Source organism: Thermobia domestica, chromosome 18 (genome assembly GCF_964235325.1).
Source record: "Thermobia domestica chromosome 18, izTheDome1.hap1.1, whole genome shotgun sequence".
NCBI classification, from domain to species: domain Eukaryota; kingdom Metazoa; phylum Arthropoda; class Insecta; order Zygentoma; family Lepismatidae; genus Thermobia; species Thermobia domestica.
Genome location: NC_137471.1, coordinates 90,422,298 through 90,436,618, shown reverse-complemented (window position 1 = coordinate 90,436,618; position 14,321 = coordinate 90,422,298). Strand labels below are relative to the sequence as shown.

The following is a 14,321-nucleotide window of genomic DNA, read 5'->3' as shown; positions in this document are numbered from 1 at the left end:
AAAAAAAAAACAAGGCACCTCATCTATGTTAAAAATTTGATCGAGATTGGTCGTTTGGTTCAAGAGTTAAGGGACCGCGGTGGCTCAGTGGTAGAGCGTTCACCTCTGTGCATGGGGTCCTAGGTTCAAACCCTGCTCCCGCCAAGTGAACTTTGTGCTGGACAAACACCGTGTGTGTGTGTGTGTGTTTTCTCTGGGTTCTTCCTTTTCCTCCCACTTCGTTCATTCCACCATTTCATTCAATACTCATCATTATCGTCTCTTTTAGCCTAGGCGGCATAACCATGGGACGTAAAACTTAATAATTTCATTTCAAGAGTTATTATATTTTTTATATCTTTCCCTCCTGCCCTTCTCCTAAGTTACACCATGGAAAAATAGATAAAAACACTCCACTCCCAGGCCCGAACCTTATCAGTGTTAAAAATTTGATCGAGATCGGTCAGGTGGTTCAAGAGATTAGGAGTTACGAACATAGTCACTTTCAATTCTAGAATATATATATATATATATATATATATATATATATATATATATATATATATATATATATATGATATAAATTAGGAACAGCCAAATTTTCCGGAATTCGGAAAAATCCGGAATGGGTCGTCCCTAATAAAAATATATCTATCTAATATAATTGCTTTGATGTTAGATAATCGGATATGAAGAGCCATAGTCATATTCACCATTATAAGTTAAGGTGTTTACGGATTGACTCCGTTAACCCTTTTTTTTTTGGGGGGGGGGTCCTGTTGCTTACAAGCAACATCGCTTTCTGTTGTGCTGTGCTCACGAATGATAACTTCGTGATAGTTTAATTGGCATTATGCTTTCATATAATATCCATATATGTGATTTGGGATCAATGAGATAGTTGTAATCTTCGTCAATGGGAAAATTCAGAAGCTCTTTTTCCCGATTTCAGCGAAGGTTCATTTTATTTGTAGATTTTTAGTTTGTGGAAAGATATTTCAACGAAAATGCAGCCTTTTACTCCTGAGAAATATTCTTAATTATAATGAACTATATTACGGACGTTGTTGGTCACTAGCAACAGAGAGTAGCTATTTTAAGGCAATGTTGTTTGAAAATAAACCCCATATTTTGCTTCCAAAATACAAAGGTACTTTAAAAATTACTAAATCATGGTCAAGAAGACGTGTTCCAATCATTGAAACAAACCAAAACATTTTTACGATAAACTAGTTGAACCTGTGCTCTCTACACAGCACATCATTCACACATGAGCATGAATCATTTTGTCATTCCTCACAACATCTGTACATGTCCCTTTACAGACACAAGTGAAGGACGTCTTGATAAAATTCGGTAAGGAGTATCATAAAGGGAAGATTTTTTTTCGATTATTTTTTCAATATCTCGCACCGTTTGCAAGATTTGAGCCTACTTCCAGTTGGAGTTTCTAATTCATGTATGATCAGTGTTTTCTTTCTTTTTGCATGCAATATGTAATAAGCAAATACATTACACACACAAGTAATTATAATGTCAGTGATATATGATGTTTATTGGCCAAAACACTCCAAATAATAAAGATTCATCTTAGACTAGAGAAATAGTTATTCTTCGTTTTTCATTATTTGGGTATGAAACAAACGCCCGAAATATACAACCCCAGTATACATACATGTTGTGTTGGAATGTATAACTCGTAGGATATGGTGCTTTACTGTTTTTAAAAATTCAACACTTCCAGTGCACCCCTAAAAATGCAATAAGGAAATGACGGCCATTTTTTTTTTAATATTCAATTAGAACTGAACAATCTACACAAAATTTGTAATCGATCAGTGAAAACATGGCCGTCATTTCTTGAGCCTATGGTTCCCAAGAACTCACTGTCGAAAGTATTAACCACAAACATGTAAACTTTTCTTGACCACAAACCTAAACCTAGCATTGTAATGTATAGATTGTCAATGCTTGCCAGTTAGAGGTTAACAAACTGGGCGGAGATAATCGCTCTAGCTATTTTATATATAATATAAAGCAAAAATTCGCTTTTGTTAATAATTGTTATGCGAAGTAACGGACGTACTAACATTACAATTTTATGAGGCTCATTACCGTGATCCAGTGTTGGGTAAGTTACTTGTAAAAGCTGCCGTGTCGTGACAAAACGCTGTAACTTTGACGAAGAAGTTTTGCGAAAATGAGCCTTAAAGTTTTCATCATAAAATGTGATTTGTATCGTATAGAACCAGTGTATCTTGACTTTGGAAACACGTGGTCACATGTAATGTTACGTAAATGCATGTTGTGTGATTAACTTTGGTGAAAATTGATTGGTTGACCATTATTGCCTAGTTACACTGGTTCTACACGATACAGATCACATTTTCGGATGAAAACTTTAAGCTGGATCGGTAGTCACCTTTAGGGTAAAACTTTCTCGCTAGATGGCAGAGCACATTGCGACACATGCGGTGTTGCCACATGAGTTACGGGTAGAAGAGTGTTTAGACACGGTCGCATTTTATACATGATTTACAACAAAGAGAAAAGAGAGCTTTTATTTCCATTTTACTCAATACTGCCTGCTTTAAAAAAGGAATTAATTATATTCTTTGATCAGAAGTGATTTTTTAACTCATGAAACGTTATGCGTATCTCTCAAACTAGATGTCTTTATGATGCAGATTAAGAATGCCTATACTAATACAAAATCATTACATAAATTTCATCTTTTGGACAAAACAGACTTTCAGTACGCTCAAAAATGGTGTTTTATAAGCGTAGTTGTAATCCTTGGTGTAAAACTTATCTCTACTTTATGGGGCGTTTACACTTGGTCGATTTAGTTGCACGACTAAATCGATTTAGTCGCACGACTAAATCGATTTAGTCGCACGACTAAATCGACTCGCTGCATTTGCCAGTAAATCGAAGCAACTAGGCCGAATCAGATCGATGGATGTGTTCAATTATTTCAACCACAGAAAATAGAACGTCTTTCAATTCAATTGCCAGTCGATTAGTCGCTTTCGATCAACAAGCGATTAAATTGAATTCCCGTTTACACGGTCGATTAAGTTGAAAGTGACGTCAATTCAACTGAATCGAACGCAAATCGACTAAGTGTAAACGCCCCATTAGAGATTTAATATATCATGGCTAAAATTCCATTGTTTTCTGGTCAAAGGTCAACTCAATTTGCATTTAGGGGAAAATTATATCATTTCTATGGTAATAGTTTGTTAGAAAACGGCAGTTAAACGTTATACATTTATTTATAATTAGATGCCTCTACGGTGCAGATTAAGGATACGTGTACAAATACAAAATCATTACCTAGGTAGATGGGACAAAACAGATTCTTAGTATGTTCAAAAATGTTATTTTATAGCCGAAGTTGCAATCCTTGGAGCAGCTTTACTTTAGGAGCTTAAATATCATGGCTAACATTCCAGCGTTTTCTGGACAAAATTCGACTCAAATTGCATTTAGGGGTAACGAAAACTAAATTTATAGTAAAATTTTATCTGCAAATTACAAAGATATGCGTTTATCCATAACTAAATGTCTCAAAGGTGCAAATTAAGAATAAGTATACAAATACAAAACCATTACACAAATCCGATCTTTTCAACAAAACAGACTTAGTTCTTTCAAGCGTGGTATTTTGTCAGTTGTATTCCCGTGCAGGTATTTTGTAAGTTGTGTTCCCCAGTGCATATATTTTGTAAGTAGAATGTCTTAGTGTAACTTTACTTTAGATGGCATAATCATCAGGCCCGTATTCAGGGGGGGTCTAGGCGGGCCGGGCCCCATTAAATTTTGGCTAGCCCCCTAAAATTTTCACGGTAGGCTTGCAGATGAACTATAATATTGTTGGATCGAGCCCCCTCTAACTTCAGACGGGCCCCCCTACAATTTTGGAGTGGCTACCGGGATGATAATCATTATGGCTAAAATTCCAACGTTTTCTGCACCAAACATGGCTACGTTAAATGAAAACTATCATCAACTTTTCTAGGTTGCTTATTTACATACACAGATTTGTTCCACAATCCAGGTGGAATGAGGAATCTGAGATAGGGCTTTATGCAGTCGTTTTGACGTATGATTAGCGTCATACTAAAGGCCTGACTACTGCAGGAAACATATGTTAGTCGAACTCTTTAGTAATCACGGGTCAGAATGACTTTGCATAAGTTCCCGCAGCGAGTAAAACTACGCGATTAGCACGGGTGTTAGGATGCCGAAGGCGCTATTTGAAATTTTCTAGTTTAATATTCCACGATTATAATCCGAATCTAAAAGGAGCAGTGACGATGATTATAGAAATGGGGGACTGAAGGAAGTGGGAAAACACCGAGAAAATCCACGCACACTATGGGTTCTACAGAAAGTCTTCCTGGCGAAAAGTGGGATCGAACCAGCGATCTCGTGCTCCAGAGGTGATCTATCTACCAAGCTATTTACAACAAATTTTATTAAAATCTACTAGTATATTTAACCTACTTCATTTCTCCAAGTGTTTTGAAAGTACTTGCTTTTGCACCTTGATTGCTGTCCTTCATATATCACATGATCTTCAACAATATTAAGCTCAAGTATGAATTCTGTAATTCTTGTTTATAGTGGCATATATTCAAAACAATTTCACGCTATCTTTTAGTACTGGTTCATACTTGATACTATGCACATCTGAAGATAATAACAGTTCCGAATAGGAACACTTATCCAGAAACACCAGCAGGATTTTTCTAAGGTCAGGGAAGCGGCAAAAGCCCGACACACATTGATGCGCATAATGCATGATGCAAAACAGTTATTATTGAGGCATATTGCATAACTTTGTGGACTACATTACATAGGACTATAGGTGTAACCAAATATAATGTTCCTTCATGTGTGTTTCTGGGTAAAAGCGTTTTGAAACAACCAAACACCTTTCGAAAATGCAGGGTAAAGCGATTTTTCCCTTGCCTCCGCTGCAGACGCTCATGGCCTGATCGTTGACAGCGCATACGGGTCTATTGCTTTACTCAATGGTGTCATTCACTTAGCTCGCCCGAACCGGTTATTAAAATTTCTCAGGTTCTTGGAACCGGTTGTTAAAATTGTATCTCCACTTCCATATCCGGTACTTCCATATCCGGTACTTCCATATCCGGTACTTACGGAAACAACAATTTTCTAGTGTTACGAGGTGTCAAAAAACCTTTAAAACTTAAAAAAAAAAAGGAAAATAATGAGTGAGTATGGAACAAATGAATTTCATTTTCTACACAATCCACTCTACGCTCAATATAAGTTTCCCATTACTTACAAAGTGTCCCAATGCTTCTAAAGATTTTTTTTTGGTTGTGTCCGATAATGGATACTGCCATTGCATGCTCGCTTTCTTATTTCCGGAATGTAATAGTGCACCCATGTTTCATACCCAGTAACGAATCTCTTCTGAAACTCACTACCTTCTCGTTTACGGCGTGGCAAAATCTCGTGACACATCAACACATCGCTGCTTCAGTTCGTCTATCAACTGGCGTGATACCATCCTGGCACACACATTCCGAAATCTGAGCACAGCGTGGATAATGTTACAGATTGAACAGTGACTTATGCCAATGATTGTAGCTACTTCATCCAGTCACTCTGCATTGCCCCTTATCACACTTTCAATTTACATTTCAATAGAGCAAAACGTTAAGCGATAGCAAGAAATTATTTGTTGATATAGATTCAGCGTCCCAAGCATGGGTTCCATCTCCGCTCCTTATTCTTATGTTGAAACCGCAAGCGGTAAACATATCACTTAGAATTCGAAATTCACGGACAATATTCGTCAGAATATTGGATCAATAAGAGCTAGACATAGATCACTCACTTCTGGTGGGTCAGGTTTTTGACTGGATCAGGTTTTTGGAGCCAAGTGAGCTTTGTGGTGGATAAACCATAAGTGGAGTTTTCTCCCTTTCTTTCATTCAACCATTTCATTCGTTGTCATCATCACCTTCTATCTTTCCTTCAAAGCACAATGATAGGACGTTACAGAAAAAAAAAACATTCATGTCTCTCGGTTATGCCATATGGGCTAAACGAGACGGTGATGATAAGAATGAATTAAATAGTAGAATGAGAAAGTAGGAGCACAAAGAGAAACTCTGAGAAAATCCACACACACACATGGCGTGTGTCCATCAAAAAGCTCACCTGGCTAAGCTGGGATCGAACCAGTGACCCCGGATGCAAGATGTCAATGCTCTACCACGGAGTCATTGCAGCTCCGGAGTAGAAAAAGGATTTGCATTTCTACATGAGTGGTTGCGTTTCTCAAGTAAAGCTATAGGGTCTGAATACTTTCCTTTCATTATAGGAAAAAAATCAAGCTTTACGGCTTTATGAATTTTTCAATACTAACTAGAGAAGGTCGCGGGATATTACTCTGACTTCGTTTCGATATTATGCTCAGTCGACGCCTTTTTACATATGAAACAATTAGGAAACTAGAGAAATCATCGATCGCAAGCGTGTTCGAATTATGAGCGTTAAAAGTTCAAAATTGAACAGATTTTGCAGAAAGTTTGAAGTACCATATCTTGAGATAGACACTTCAGTTTTGATACCCAACACAGTAGTAAGACCAAAACTTACCGGTATGCACTTTGCAAGATAAGGGCAATTATTTGGAATGGTGTGAAGGGTAATGGCGTCTTACACCTTGCAAATTGCCTCCCATTTGGCATACTGGGCCAACCAACAGTAAAAGTGGATCTGAAAAGGTGGGGGGACGGTAGGTAGCGGCATGACGCCACGCCGTCCCCCTGCCTATCTATACCCACTATAGTTTTTTCAGAACTGAGGGGACGCCTTAATTTTTTTCGAGGTGGGGGGCGGCGTTCCCGCATTCTCCTTCACTTTTATCCCTGGGGCCAATTGGCTAATAAAATGTATTTGACACCCCCATTCGACTATATTGCTACTCAAATATCACTTTCCTGTGTGGCCACCTTCAAATTGAACAATCACATTTGTCTTGGAAACGCTTTGCCAGGCGTGCAAAATTCAATGAAGAACGACGTGATATTCATAATTAAACTTGTGATGATCTATACTGTTGTTGTCTTCGCATGTCCGTATCCCCGAGGGGTCTAGGGAGCCGGACTCCCCCTAAATTTTTTACTGCTCCCCTAAAATTTTCACGATAAGCTTGCAAATGAACAATAATATGGTGATGAACTATGATATGGCTGGATCGGAGGGGCCGCGGTGGCTCAGTGGTAGAGCGTTCACCTCTGGTGCTTGGGGTCCCGGGTTCGATCCCAGTCCCCGCCAAGTGAACTTTGTGGTGGACAAACACCGTCACCTCTCCTTTAGCCTAACCGGCATATCTGTGGGACGTAAAACTCAGATTTCATTTCATTTTCATGGCTGGATCGGCCTCCCTAACTTCTACTGCTCCCCTGCATTTTTGAACTGACTACTGGCCTGGTTCTTCCCCTTCTGTAGCTAGGTCCAAACAGCTCGAGCAGTGCCAGACAGGCTTACCCTGCCGCGGTACTCCGAATCCTGTCGGCCTATGCTTATGCATCGCAGAATACGGTGTTCGAATACATTATCGCTAGCCATGTGCTTAGTTTTCAGCAATTGGAATGTCGATTATGGGGAAATATTGGTCAAACTCCAGGAAATATTTTAAGATATTCAACGAGAAAATAGGCCGAAAAATTTAAAGAAGAAAAAAAAAAGGTTAGCGGGAATGTATGCTCAAAGTTGTGAACCAGGTGACTTTATTCTCGAGAAAACCGCTTTTTGCATACATAATCTCTAGCCGATTGTTTGTTTTTTGGTTACATTTCTCGCGAAATACTGTAAATTATTGTCTGAAGTTTGGCCACTATTTTCAAACAATCGCCATTAAAATCCGTTGAAAATTTTAAAAAATGGCTAGGGATGAGATATTGAAACACCGTCTTCCACAATGAATACCATCATGTCCATGAATTTTTTCGGGGTACTTCTGTTTCCTCCCTTCTTCTCATTCCATCAATTCTTCCATCATCATTCACTTCCTTAATCATCGTCTTCCTTAGCCTAAAGGGTATAATCATCGGATGTTAAACTGAAATATTTCATTTTTTCCACAATGCACAGAGGCTGGCTGGGTTGGAAGTCCCGCTGAAGTTAGTTCCGAGGCTAAGCGTTCTCGGAGACAAATGTCATTGTTTAATGTTTAGGTGGCCACACGGGAAAGTGACATTTGAATGACAATACAGTTGGTTTCAAATAAATTTTATTAGCCTATTTATCTGGTGTGCCAAATAGGATACAATTTGCAAGTTGTAAGACGCCATTACCCTTCAACCCTTCCTGAATAAGTTCCCTTATCTTGCAAAATGCGTACGTTTTGACCTAACCATTCCGTCGAGTACCTAAAAAAAAAAATTAAAAAAAAACTCTCCAGTACCAAAAATGAAGCACGTATCTCAAAAAATGGTTTCTTCAAATTTTTTTCAAAATCTGTTCAATTTTGAAATTTTAACGCTCTCGAACAAGCTTACGATCGAGGATATCTCCGGTTGCCTAATTGTTTCATATGTAAAAAGGAGTCGACTGAGCATAGTATCAATATGATGTCAGAGTAACACCCCACGACCTTCCCTAGTAAGTGGAATTAATTACTATTTTCCACTAACGGGTTCAGGCAATTATTCGTGTATGTATGAAAGCTCAAAAACATATATAGATTATTTTCAAGAAGATATAATATTTTACCTAAGCAAATTAAGTTTCAGAAAAAAATAAAGAAAGAAACAAAGGAAAGAATAGAAAAAAAGAAAGAAAACATATTAGGCTACATATTTAACGTTCAAAATGATCGTCAAAATAAACTATCTTTGTATTATTATTTTTGTATTACCTGGAAACAAACAGTTAAAAATTGAAAAGTGCTTATCTGTTTCTTCAATTTATTCTCCCTTTCTCTTTGCTTCTTTGGCTCTTCGATCTTTTACTTAGAGTTGGATTTTTCTTTTATATACATACATACATACATACATATATATATATATATATATATATATATATATATATATATATATATATATATATATATATATATATATATATATATATGATTCCTTCCCTTTCCCCATTTTCCACTTTTATTAACTATAATAGTTTTGTCACAATTCACATGTTTCGCCCCTGGACTTCAAACGCTAACAAGGAATTGCCCTACTACTGTGACTGCAACAGTACACATGTAAGTTTGGCAACGAAGCATTATGGCGTTCTGCGTAAGTATGAGATTCAGCCGCTAAAACTATTTCCGTAAACACAAAATAATATTTGAATAAAATGTAAAACATAACACGAAAAACGGTAATATAATATCCATATTCCCTAATGAGACAACTACTTGTAAAATAATTTATGCTTGTAAGTAAAAATTTCATAAAACTGAGCACAGGAGTAGCAAAATCTAACAGCAAGCGCCATCTTGTGTACTCATCTTAAAACTGATCAAGTTTTTCTCTTATATGTTACTTTTTTAGCTAACAGAATACATAAGCATAGAAAATAGTATCTCATGTTGTAGCTGACGCATAACTCTATTTTATAGTGTAATACTTATAATATGTGCCATTTCTTTACGCGTTAGTTAAGACAATGAACTAATGCATATACTGACTTCCGGGTAGTGATCCACCTTAAGGCTCATTTTCGCAAAACTTTTTCGCCAAAGTTACATCGTTTTGTCACGACACGGCAGAAAGTGTAACGCGTTACAAGTTACTTTACTTTCTCTTAAAATGTAACGCGTTACTTGCCCCAAAAAAGTAACTGTTACTTTACTTCGAAAGTAACGCGTTACTAACGCGTTACTTTTAGGTCCGAAACTTTAAATATGTGAAAAACTTACTTCAATTTTCCGTACTACTATTACTACCGCTATTATTATTATTATTATTATTATTATTATTATTATTATTATTATTATTATTATTATTATTATTGCACTTCTGAATCGCTTTATATAAATGCAAGGACAAATTTTTACTCGTTATATGAACATTTTTATATAATGTAACATTGATAAGATGCCATACTGCGTTACTCGTAGGAATGGGCACGAGCGAGTTTTCTTTGAAACTCGATTCGACTAGAAACATACAACTTTGAGCTTGACCCCGAGAACTCGGCTCGAAAAAGTTCTTCCAACTCGACTCGAATTGGGGTCGAGATTCGAGTCGAGTCGAGCTAAATCCGGTGTGTAGTTTGAGTACTTTCTTCAAGTATATTACATAGAGAATATAATTATCATCAATGACACTACTACTACTACAACTTATTATTATTATTATTATTATTATTATTAATAATAATAATAATAATAATAATTTTAACAACACTATATATAAACATGGTAGATAGGCGGTTTGTATTTGAATACTAAAAACTAGTTGATTGCCAACCTCGGTAATCGTGAAATCTAGGAGTCAAGGACATTGTTCACGAGATTCTGAATTTGGGTTGAGGGTCTAGATTGAGCGTTCGAGCATGAGCCAAACACTGTTAAAAGTTATAAGGCACTGGCTAGTTATCTTCAAAACTGCTCGGCCCTGGTTTAGAATTGTCAACGACTCGAGCAGCTCGGCTCACAGCTTATTCACTATCGACCCGAACCGAGAATTGAGCCGAGCCAACAGCTCACCCAACCGACTCAGCTCAATTGAGCCGAACCGAGCAGATGACTCATCCCAACCAAGCCAGCTCGAGTCGATGGTTCACCCCAAGCGAGCCGGCTCGAGCCATCTTCTCAGTTGAGCCGAGCGGAGCTGAGCTTGTTATTAAAAATCTCTTCTGGTCTCGCTATCGAGACGAGATGAGATGCAAGCAGTGTCTCCTCTCATGAGCAACACTAAAAGTATCGCTTTCCAGTGTAATCAGGCCATGATTTCAAGACGAGTTAAAACGAACGAGCCATTTATCAAACTCGACTGGACTTGAAACTCGACGCGAAAAACTGAATTGGCTCGGAACTCGACTCGAGAATGTTACCTTTGACTTGACTCGAAACTCGACTTGAATTCGAGTCGAGTCGAGTATTATCTTGACTCGTGCTCATCCTTATGCGTTAGAAAAAATGGTTGTTTATTATTATTCTGCTAAACTAATTATATAATAATAACAATGTTGTTATGTAAAAATAAAAATACAGAATATTGAGAAACATTACACTACAACTAATAAAATGAGAACACATGAACCGGGGGTGAATCAAAACTTTCCAGTAACTCTAAAATCGATACATGGTTTTTAAAGCTAGTTTTAAACTCTATAATCAACGGGACTCTAGGATAAGCAAACTGATTTGAAAGAACTCAAATATTACATACCATCAGCAAACTATTGTCCAGTAATAAAGTAGGCCTGCTCATCAGAACAGTTTATTCATATTAACCCCTTACCTGATTATTATATTGTTAATTATGGCACCCTAGTTGTTGATATTTTCCGCCGGGGCACTTCAGACATTTTACTTTTAAATTCTGTCCACCATCGTCCTCAGCTCTTAAGAAAAAAAAAATATTCTTTCAAATGCTCGAGCGGCAAAACATTTTCGTTCTCCATCTTTATAAAAACACCAACCAAAGTAAAATAGACTACCGGTACCATAGCACTCGTAGTTCACTCACTGAATGTATTGATTTGGAGCTGTCAAAATCTACGACAAAATCTTCCAGGTGCTTGCAATCTGTACACGTGATTTCCCTGAGGCTGTCCTCATCTTCCAAAAACAGCAAGTGACACTGCGAACTTATCTGTTTCTGTGTGTGTCGGTGACTGTCGGTCACTGACATACGTAGTTCATGCTCGATTGTTTCATTCTGAGAAATTCACTTACAGGAAAGAAACATTTGTTTCCGAAAAAAATATATACATATATTGTAGTTACTCATCCGAAATGTAACGCGAAAAAAGTAACGCAGACTAGGTACGTTACGTAAAAATTTGTAACGCGTTACCGTTACAGTTACTTTGGAAAAAATGCAACGCGTTACTAGGAAACGTTACTTAAAAAGTAACGCGTTACAAGTAACGCGTTACTTGCGTTACGTTACTTCCCAAGACTGCCGTGACCCTAACAACTAGCTGTACTCTCCGTTATAGGTTATGTTCAGACAAATGGCACATGCTCAATTGGATGATGCAATGACCTTTGTATTTTTAATTGAAGTGACTTATCAATGCTATGTAGACACTGAAAAATTTGCCCCCCTACTAGGGATTGAACCCGGCACCACTCGTGCTAATTAAGTCCCTTTATAATTATAGATGATATTTGCTAAGAGTACCGAGAACTTGTAATGCCTTCCTTGCTCGGTGACCATTTACTATATTTTTTAAATATAAATTCTTGTATAATTCCTTTAGCCCTGAAAGTTATATTTGTGGATAATGCTCACATAATAATGTATATGTATACTGTTACTGTCAGAAAGTTTACAGAATATTTATCAATTTATTTGTATAATTTGATAAGACCTTAATTATGCGTAACTTACAACGTTCAGTACTCTATAGATTTCAGTTTTGAAAATTACGATTATGTTCATGTTCTAAATTTATGTATCTAATGTAAATTTTCAGCTTCTTATACAGATTCTTTTTAATTGCAGATCGTGAAGAATGTAGTACACGAATCTTATAAGAAGAAGCAAGTAGCCATTCTTCTAACATGGTAAGAAGTTTACTCTATTCCTACTTAGTTTCTTTGTATCATGGTATGCAGTATTCTAGAGTACTACTTACACGGAAATAAATATACAAAATATTGCTAGAACAAAGAGAAAAAACGTAAGACCAGGTAACTAAATTCTAGGTTAGTAGAGCTCCCTCGTTGTTATTAGTTACCGTAAACGTCTTCGGCGCGGGAGAACGGGGTTCGATTCCCGGCGGGAGCTTATGTAGTTCGAATCCCAGATTTGGCTGTAGGTCCACATTTCATATAACCTCGGTGCGAAAAGGGACGCTAAACCCAAATCTATCCATGCATCCATCTAGATTAATAATTTTCATTTCCGGTCCATGGACTGATGCCGATCTTCATTAGCGATTAGTCAGCTGTGACCTATGATATGGTGCCAGGTCATCTATGAAACTTTCGTCTGATGTAGCAGCTCTGAACTCTGGTTGAAGAGCAAGTCAGTGAAACAGTTCCTCTTATCCGTGAATAAATAATTTTGCATGGATAATGCACTAGATGTTGTACTATTACATACGTCTGCGTGATTTGACATCCATTGGTGAATTACTGACTGAGATATCGTGTCCCGCGTTTTCAACAATGAATGGATGTAACAATGGAAATAACGACTTAATCAAAATTTTGCATGGGTAATTCACTAAATAATGTTGAGGTACGATAATGTTCTAAGTTTGGTTTTATTATTGTTGTAAATAAAGTAGTTATTGTGCTCCAATCTTTTTATTTATTTATTTTCTAATATATATCTATTGGTCGAGGGTTGCGCCATTTAATGCCTCAGCTTCAGGAGAAGAACCTTAACTTAGAGGTAGGGAAGAACCTTAACTATGTGTTCAAACCGGAAGTGGGAGAAATCAACTGTTTCCAGTTTCAACGTCAATCACCATAGAAAAAAATACTTTAATAGGAAGTGACAAGTGATTTTCTGGAATCCATCCAGCTTCTCAAGAAAAGATACCATCGTCACCAGTATTACTGTACTACCATGAGCAAAATAAATGACGCGTCTCTTTATTTTGAAGTTTTTTGAAAATATCTCCGTTTTCTTTATATGTTCGAAATTTCGGAAGGTTTCACCAGCAGGACAGGTTAATAACAAACCCGTTTTTAATATTTGTGTTAGATATTAGCTTAAAATAAAGAAATTAGAAGCAAAAAACATTAAATCGACAGAAATCTCGAGAATTACCAACTCTGCTAAAGTGGGAAATTTTCAAGAACACGAGGGAATTCTGCATTTCAACACGAAGCAGCGACATCTATGTCATTGAGAGAAATGTGGATTAAATCTACAAACTAAACTTTTAACGAATATTTCTAGTATGTCTTATTATATGCATTATCTGCAAACTCCAAATATATGAATATATGCTAAGTATTAACATAAAGATAGAGCAAATAGTGGAAATTATCTATGGAAAAGGACGAATTGGTATGACGATCGTAATGAAATATCGTCTTTACCGGAACAGGCTCAGTTCACGTAAAAAAACAAATAGCTCAGTTAGTTAAAGCAATGAGTCTGTATGCTGAAGGTAGCGGGTTCGATCCCACAGAAGTGCTGTTGTCATTT

General features: G+C 37.0%; 1 protein-coding gene across 2 annotated transcripts in view; it reads left to right on the top strand.

The window, feature by feature from the left end:
* Positions 1-14,321, top strand: part of Src64B (Tyrosine-protein kinase Src64B) — a 371,393-nt gene that overhangs the window by 55,961 nt on the left and 301,111 nt on the right. For both annotated transcript variants that reach the window (XM_081745057.1, XM_081745060.1), the window contains exon 2: positions 12,660-12,721. The gene's annotated coding sequence lies outside the window, so the exon portion shown is untranslated. The remainder of the gene's footprint in view (positions 1-12,659; positions 12,722-14,321) is intronic.